This window comes from Dendrobium catenatum, unplaced genomic scaffold, assembly GCF_001605985.2.
Source record: "Dendrobium catenatum unplaced genomic scaffold, ASM160598v2 fragScaff_scaffold_1673, whole genome shotgun sequence".
In the NCBI taxonomy this organism is placed as follows: domain Eukaryota; kingdom Viridiplantae; phylum Streptophyta; class Magnoliopsida; order Asparagales; family Orchidaceae; genus Dendrobium; species Dendrobium catenatum.
The window spans coordinates 180,243-190,243 of NW_021320135.1; positions in this window are offsets into that span (position 1 = coordinate 180,243).

Here is a 10,001-nt window from a genome sequence, read left to right on the forward strand (position 1 = left end):
TGCATCAAATGAACTTGAGAAAATTACAGTGAATCAATATTGCACTCTATTACACCTCTGCCAAAATTCAGCTCAATATAATTTGTATATTTTTATTTAAAAATCAAATTAGGTTTTTTGTATTATTGAAATTAATAATAAATGATTAATCAAGAAAATTTTTACTTATTCTTAAAATATAGTACTTATGTATTAAATGCCTGGTCAAACGGCGGCAGCGACCAGAACACGCGATGCGCGCGGGGACATCCATAAGGACGGCGGCGGTCAAGTGGGACCCTCCACTTAACCAGCTCGGCAGGAATTAAGGCCGTCAGATCTACAGCGGGTTAGATCTAACGGCTGAGATCAAACCCGCGGTGCTGAAATCGATCTGGAATGATCGGACGGCTGTCAAAGGTCCCGCGGTTTAAATCTAGGGAGCAGATCTGGTTGGACGAAACTCTGCCAGACCACGATTTCAATGGATTGAAACGGGGTTCGAACCCGACCCGATCTCAGCCGTTGATTTGAACAGAATAGATCCAACGGCTGAGGGATTGACTTCCTCCTCAGTACAAACCGAGAACCCTAGGGGTATATTTCATTTTGTTCTCTTAAGATACTAAACCAAATGACTTAAGATTTTGAGCAGAGATGTATTACAGTATAGTGAGTAATGGGGAGGTATTTATAAGTCCTTTGATGCAATATTGAATGGGTTATTTAAGAACCTAGAAAACAAACTAGGGTTTAGGATTTCTCACCGAAGGATGGATCAAATGAGTTGATTTTTTTTACGGTTGAATTTGTAGACTGTCCACGTGTTGATCTCCTTCGGGCTTCAAGCTTGGAGGATCAATGGAAACGGAGTTGGAGGAGTTTCAACAGAAGTGGCTCTCGATCAAGCTCTGATCTCGCCGTCGGCAGCTTCAAAACGCCGAGGATCGATAGGAAAATCAAGGTTGAGCTCAATGGAGTCAAAATGAAATCATCAAAGCTCTGGGGGAGCTCTGGAATGCAAGATTACTTGGAATGAGTGGGATTCATCCCTCTTGCCTATTCACGGGTTTGGAGCCTAAAGGGACGGTGGGGATCGATCAGGGAGAGTGCTGGGATGATGGACACCTGTCCCAGACTGTTATGGGATAGGAGGAGAGGCTGCCTCAGGTGAAAAAGACATGGAGTCCTTTTCAAGTATAGGAGGACCACTGGGTTGATAGCTCGGGTCTAGAGCCATGCCAGCTGCTGGGGGAAGTCAGGCCAGGTTTTAGGAAGTCTCTAGAATCAAAATCAATGCTTGGACTGGCCTGAAATGGGAAGGGGAAAGAATTCAAATAGGTTTGACTGGGTGAGCCCATTTGAACTCCCATTGACTGTTTGACTGGTCAATGGGGTCAAGACCTGCTGAGTTGGCATCAAAGCAGGTTGTGAGGTCCCTCCCAATGGCTGGATGGGCCTTAGTGACCTCATACAAAAATGAGGTCAACAGGGAGCTGACTATACTTTTAAGATCCACAACTATGTTCCTTCAACCTTAGATCCTAGGATCAGGTGTGTTGAGTCATGACACATAGATATTATGGGATGTGATATCCCACATTGGCTTAGGTCTCCAGAGTCTTGCGACTAGATTTCTTCCTCTATTAATTAGACTCTCAGCCTACTTGCCTGCTTTGGGATAGACAATATTGAGTTACTTAGCTATGAGGCAATGTGTCATGAGGTAGAGTTCTACAATAGAAGGCTAAAGTGCCTCTCCATTCTATGGACCTGAGCCACACTTCCAGAGCTAAAAAAGAGGGTAGCTAGATGATGTGTGATGGACAATAATGCTTATGACTTATTTGAAAGCAGTGTAAAGACCTTGAGGTTGCACCATCATAACTCCTATAGTATGAACAAGGAGTTAAATGGGTTGGAAGCTGGCAAAAGGGATATTTGGAGAGACATCAATGAGGTTGTATCAAGGAGATTCTACATATGAGAGGCACGTGACCATCACAACTGCCTTACCAAGTGAGAGGAGTAGCTCCACCAGACTCTACATCAAGCAATGGTGTTGGATAAATTTTTTATACAGGCTGTGGTGGAGTTCCATACTATATATATAAAGTTCCAAATTTTGATACAGGTAGTTAGGTAGTTGGAGGACTTATAGGCTAAACTTCTATAATGTGTTTTTGTCTTTTTCTCTTTTCTTGTGGTCTGTACTCTGTAATTTATTTAGTCCTGGTTATATGTGTACCTCATGATGATTATTACACATATACATAGAGGATTTTAATTTTTTTAAGTGTTATTTTTTTATACTCTAAGTTTTGCTATGAGATGTATTTTGAGTTGTGGTAGGGTATTTTAAATAATTATTTGTGGATCTCGACACATAGCATGGTGTCGACCCAAATAAATATTTAGAATGACTCTGATCTTTGAGGGTAGTTATGAGAATAATTTCTTTAGCCACTAGTAATAGTGTTTATAGCCTTCAGCTTAGTTTTTAAGTGTTTTGGCTCTTTCTATATTGTGCTTTGTGTGGTATAATAGATGAAAGATTTATGGGCTTCATATTTAGTTGATAGTACAAAATATAGGTAGTGTCTTAATCCTTAACCAATGACACCAAGTTGATTAGGTGATCTAGAATTTGAAATCCCTTCATCCTCTAGTTATTGAAATAGGGGTGAGCTAGAATTTGATATCCCTTCATCCTCTAGTTATTAAAATGGGGGGTTCCTCTTCTACAACCTTTCTTATGGCATGTTGAGTAGTTAGTGCTTTCAGCGATCTGATTATATTTTGTTTTGTTGGATTGGCCCTCTTACGCCCATTAAGGTTTCAAACTTGAGCTATAAGAAATGTCTTTTCCATTGCTAAATCTACTAATATTGAAAGATCTAAAGTCATCCTTTATAGTTGAAGATTTGGAGTCTACGAGCATTTGGAAGTTATTCGCATCCCATCCTATCTGCTAAAACTTTGATTCTATGGTCGATTAGGAGAATTTTTTAAAGTATGATAACTTAAACTTGTCTAGTTGAATTAGCTTTTGTACTTCTTGTAATCCCTATTAACAAGTTGGCGAAGTGGGGGTTTCACTACTATGACTTTTTTATGGATTGCTGAGTAGATGGAGCTACCATAAATATAGCCATATTTGGGCTTGTTGGATGCAGGCTCTTACACTCATTTGTACCTTAAGCTTCAGGATATCAAAAGACTTCAAGCTTCTTTGGCTCAACATGTTGGAGTATGTAGTCATGAAAATCTCTTTCCTGACTTTTAGATATTGGTATACTGTAGAAGGTGGTCTCTCGAACTAATTCGAAAATCACCTACATATATGTTGGTAGAAGAATTTACTGCATCCTGAATTGAAGGAATGTTCGTATTTTAATATTTTAAATATATATTTTTGGGGTTTCAATATATGGAGCAAAGTCGACCCAAATAAATATTTAAAACAGCCCATATAGTAGAGAGAATTTAAGATATAGTAATTTTAATTTTTTGGGATTTTAAATATTTACATAGGAATTTAAATGCGTAGCATGATGTCAACCCAAATAAATATTAAAAGACCCTCGATCTCATATGGAGATCCTAATATAAAATAAATTTGAAATTTTTAGGTTTTAAATATTTATTTAGGGATCTCAGCAAGTGGTGTGATATTGACCTGAAAAAAATATTTAAAATACCCAAATTTTTTTCTTAAACACATTATATATTACAGGAGAATTTCAAAATATATGTCATGCATATATATGATACTTCTTTAGGTATTGAGCATTGATCGACGGCTTGGACCTCTAACTATCCAAATCGATCAATTGATAAACTCCTCCTTAATACCCTTCTCAATGACGAAGGGGCCTTCTTAGTTGGGCACAAAATTTTCACCAATTTTTTTGTGTGAGATGATTGACCTTCTCAGCATTAGGACTAATTCTCCTTCTTGAAATGATCGATGATGTACAATCCACTTAAAGGAATTTTTTATCCTTGCTCGATAGATTTCCATGTTTATTGAGCTTATATTTTGACTTTGTTTAGCATGTTAAGCTCTTCCATTCTCAATCGAGTATTTTGCTCATGGGCCAAATTTTGTTGGGTAGCTACATGAAGTGATGGTAGCTCAATCTCTAATGGTAACACAACTTTAACCCCGAATACTAGCACAAAGGGAGTGGCTTTGATTGATATACTATAAAGCGCCCATAGTGCCTCTGTCTTCTTCATGTTCAACTACCTTTTATTATTGGTAAGGATCTTCTTCAACAGCTTTACCAGCATCTTATTGAATGCATATTCCAAACCATTTTCTCTTGGGTTGTTTATTGATGAATATTTCTAATCAATCTTTTATCGATCAACAAATATGTATATCTTATTACTTCTGAATGATATAATATTGTCTGAAATTATGCATCACAGTACACCTAATCTATAGATGATGTTGTGTGTGAAGAAGTTAATCATGTGCTCGAATGAGACTTCTTTGAATTGATCCACCTCTACCCACTTAAAAAAGTAGTCTATTATTGCCAATATAAAGTTGTGTCCATTTGATGACCGTGGATCTATCGGCCTGATAATATTAGTACCCCAACGTTCGAATGGCTACGACACTACTGTAGGATGTAGTGGATTTGGAAGCTGATGTATAACATTAATTTGGATTAAACACTCATGACACCTCTTAGTGTTCTTAATTTACTCCTTTATCATTATTGGATAAATGTAAATCATCCTTTTGATTTTAGTAACCTTCTTGAGACCTGACTGATGTGCACCACAAAGCCATTCATTGACTTTTGTTACCACTCTATTAACTTTTGTGGTCTCTTAAGATCTTACCCATATTTGATTAAAAGCCCATAGTAATGCTCTTTTCTATATTTATACATCTAGGAATTTATATGTTGGTAGTTTACTTTCTTTGAAGTGATCAATGAATGGTAGCCTCCAATCATCTTCTACTTTAACATCTAAGCAATGTAACCATAGTTTTGAGCATCTATTAGTTTTGTGTCTACTAACTGTATATGTTCTTCTAATTGAATTTTAATAATAATTTATTGGGGAGATTGAGGATCAACTAGAGTTGCATCATGTTGGCTTGAATATGGAATTCCCTTTGCCTGCGGGAATTTTAGAACTACTGGCTCTAGGACCTAACTACTATGAACCATAATTAGTATATGTTATTCTTAGTCCATATTTGCCACCTCCTTGTAAAATTTGAGTATATAATCTGCCTTGGGGAACTTGAGATATTCTAATATTTGGCACTTATTTTAAAAGTTTAATGGCTTGCTAATGGTAATGGGCTAATTTAAGTTCGTAAATCTTGTAGATGCCCAGGACTTGATTTATCACAAGCTGAGAGTCATCGAAGATTTGGAGATTTTAGATTCTGACATCAATTATATACTCCAGTCTTGCTATTATAGCTTCATACTCAACTTCATTATTGGTTTAAGGCTTAGTTAAGTTGAACAAAAACTTTATTATGCCTCCCTCAGGTGATATGAAAATGAGACCAATATCAGCTCGAGCTTTTGCCAAATTTTGAGGATGTTCATGTTTAATTGATGATGTCACATTGAAATACATCTCCCAAAATTATAGTTTCTCTTATTCCTCAACCTGTATGATTTTCTTATTTGGCAAGTCATCGTTAAGTGAAGAATTTGCAGGGATAGACTGTGTGGCAAGGAAATCCATCAAGGCTTGTCCATTTATTAACTTCAATGATAAATATGTGATATCAAACTGTAGTAGTATTACTACTCACCTAGCTAGGCAACTTGTTAACACTGGTCTTGTCATCAGGAACTTCAACAGATTAATCTTTGATATCAACGATATTTTCTGAGATGACATGTAGTTGTAGAGTTTCTGAATTGTAAAAATCAATACAAGAAAACACTTCTCAATTGGTAAATAATGTATTTTAGCCTCAATAAAGCTCTGACAGATATAATAGAGTATATTTTCTTTTTCTTCTCGATTGTGTTAGACTAATAATTCTAGGAGGGACTTTTTTGGTGCTTCTGTATACAGGTTAATAGGCTTCCCCAAAATTGGTGCTATGAGAATATGTGGATTCAACATATATCTTTTAATACTGTCAAATGCTTCCTAATATTATGCACTCCATTTAAAGTGGACATCTTTCTTCATCATCATTAAAAATGGTTGGTATATCCCAGATAGATTTAATATGAATTGCTGGATAAAGCTAGTTGCCCTTGCAACGAGTGAAGTTGTGGAAGGTTCCTTAATGGCAACATATCTGTAATTACCTTAATTTTGTTGGGATTGATCTCGATTCCTTAGTTTTAAATGTATCCCATAAATTTTTCAGATGAGACATCGAAGGAATATTTTAGAAGGTTTATCTTTTGATCATATTTTTTATTGTCTCAAATAAAATTCTTAGGTCTTTTAAGCGGTCTCTTCAGGCTAGACTTTGAAGACAAGGTCATCTACATAACACTCGACCTTCTAATGTATTAGTTCGTCAAGGATGTGTGTTATCAACCATTTATATGTAGCACCAACATTCTTCAGGTCGAAGGGTATGACCATGTAGTATAATATGTCGAAGGGTGTTCTAAATGACATATACTTCTCATCTTCATACACCATCTTGATTTGATTATAAAGACATGTCCATAAAAGATAATATGTCATAGTTTGATGTGTTATCAGCTAGAAGTTATGACAGTGGAAGTGGAATGCCTTCTTTTGGACACGCCTTGTTGAGGTCCCAAAAATCAATATAGACATATATTTAACCATTCTTATTCTTCATAAGTATATTTTTAATGATCCAATCATCATTTTGTTATTCTTGGATGAAGACCATAATTATGAGCTTTTTTGTCTCTGCAATCACCTATTCTTTAATCTTTAATATCATTCTCCTTGGAGCTTGTTTGACAGGCGCTACATCTACTTTGATTTCCAAATTATGATGGGCGCTACATCAAGGGATAAGTTGAGCTTCTCAACGTATGTCTTGGCAAACTAGTCCCTGAATTTACAGAAGAGTTATTTTATTTCTTCCACTTGGTCTTCTGGTAGAAAGAAGCTAATAAAAGTTGGTCGAGGGTCTTCCTAAGTCCCCAATTTAACCTCCTTTTACTCATCCATAGTAGCTACCTGTCAGCCATCTTCAAGTTCTTTTAGTGCAGGTTTGGCCTCTACTCATGGTCATTGCTATCAAATTTGACTTCCTCGAATGTGATTTCTTGGCAAGTCTTATTTCAAGGTATTTCTGTACGATAAATATGAGACCTCATCTTGAAATAATATCCTTCCCTTGTAATGAATAAGGATTTTTTCGATACCAGAGGCTTTGTGCGGGGGTACGAATGCTAACTTGCTTTTGTAAAATTCTTTGGACATTTTTGATATTAAACCTAAGAATCCTCGAAGGTACTAACTCTCTAAAATTAAAGAGCCTACAAAACTAGTTGTGATTTGCTTTTTCTTCGTACTCTCCACCTTTATAGAATAAGCTCCTTGGCCCGCCCCTTCTTATGTTAGGTGGCACATACAAAGTAATGAGATCTTCGACATTATGTACCTCTTGAGGAATAACTTTCTTAAAGTGTTGTAAGAGGGTGCACGTGACTATGAATACATTGCTTGAGATTAATAGACTACTTATTCTTCTTGAGAATATAAACTACACCTTGTATATGTAAGTAGGCTCATAGTCATAATCAAAATCTGAATATTTGGCCTTCTTTTTCCCTTTGGCCATTGATTGACATACTCCTTGAGATTTTGTGGGGGTGACATTACGTCCATCTGTGTCAATTCCTAGGTAAGGTACATGTTTTCTTTCTTTAAAAATGATATTTGATTTGGGAAGAGTTAGCATTGCCTTCTTTCTCCTGAATTGCTTTTTCTAACCTTCCTATTCAGACTTCTTTATAGCCTTTGAGTTTGATGACATAGCCTCTAGGGAGCTTTACAGCTTTGGCTTCTTAAGGATGCAATATTTGCTTCATAGATTGTTGCTTTGTGCATCACAAAGGGTTGGATATCACCAAAGATTCTGAACTCCTCTCCATCCCTAAGGAACATCAATTACTCTAGTAGTGTTGATGGGATAATGCCATACTCATGTAACTAGAGTTACCTAGAAGCACCTTGAATGATGTATCCCCATCAATCACATAGAATTTAGCCTATATATGGAGTTCTCCAAATGTGAAGGAGAACATAAATGATCCCAAAGTCTTCTGCCCCTTCTCATTAAAGACATGCACCATAACCTTATTTGGCCTGAGGTGTTTCATCAAGGCATATTAATCTTAGTACATTTAGGCTTATAAGATTGATAGAGGACCTAGGATTGATAAACATTTCACTGATTATTATTTTTCCCCTCTCTATAGTAACACACAGAGGATGATTATGATCTATCATTCCAAGCATTATGTCATCTTTCGTGAAGTTTATGAATGGCTAGTTATAGCCTTATAAAACCTTTGTCATGTTACGCTCATCAAAATATGTCTCATTTCTTTCGATCCCTTTGAGAGCTTTAATCAAAGTTTCCATAAGGTCTTTGGACACCATGAAAGCATCGTATTTATTAAGTTGTGGTAGGATTTTTCTTAGATTGGATTAAATATTATAATCTACCCCCTTGGTTGAAGTATCTTTCTTGTTAGGGTGTTTGGGAATGATTTATTCATTGATAATTATCTCCTTCCAGTTATCTTTATTGGAAACCCAATTTTTTGGTGGAGATGTAGCATCTTGTTACTTCTCAACTGCCCTTGAGTGATATCTTCTAGCTCAAACTCATTTGTGTTGCAAATTAAGATCCAAGTACTTCAATTTTAATGATAGCAAAACAATCTTATTTCTTTACCATTAATGTTTATGCATATCTTTCCGCTTACCCTACTTACTAACTTTTTAGGTCCACAAGATCACTTATAAGAAATCAGCTCAAAATCAGGTAGACTAAGGTTGAGTCAGTTTGTAACTTCAAATTCAATGTACCTTTTTTCCTTTTCTTAAGTCAAGTCATATATTGGTGAACCCCAAGCTAAATAATCTTGCATATATACACTTAGTGAGAGAAATTTTATGAGTTAGAGAGTTCTTTATTTTTTACCTAATCATACAGGATGATCTCAAATCATATTGAATGATCAGTTAAAATTAGAAACACTAATTAGGATATCCTAGATTTGAGAGTGATTAAACTCATCATACTGGATGATCCCTATCATCCAGGACGATCAGTTTAGATCGTGAAATAGCTGCCAATTATAATTTAGGAAATATTTTAATTTTCAAATTTAGTGCTAATCGTAGAGGACAATATTGATCGTCCTGGATGAGTCAAGACAATCATTACTAAATTAATCATATGATTAGGAGAATAATTATGGTAAAACATAATTCGATATGATCATTCAAGATGATCAATGACGGTCATCCTAAACGATAGAGAACATATTTGGTATGATAAGGGATTGCCAGCTATCATACCAAATGAATACCATAAATTTTCAACAAATCATCTAGGATGATATAAGCCTATTGTACTGGATGACAGAGAAGTGCATGGGACGATAAGGCACCACGATGCATCGTACTAGATGAATTTCAATACTTCAACACTAATTGTCTGGGATGATACTTGTATCATACAGGATGATCAGCCTACTTCTCTTAAACTAATCATATAAAGCAATGCTATTCATCCAGGCTTAAAGGATTATTTTGTAATAAAATTAAAAACTAGGCTTCTTTTAGAGGCTCTTTATTTAAACTCTATAATTGTCTTTTGAGACAATCTTTTACTGTGGAGTTGATCCTAGAGGGATCTTAGAGAAGGAAGAGGGAGAGCTTGAGAGATAGATCCTTATGAGGGGGAGTTTGTGATGGAACACAAAGGTTACTCCAAGCAAGGAATTTGTCATCTTCTTTGAGTTTCTTCACTGGTTCCTTGGTGGCTCCATAGAGATCCAAGTTCTCTG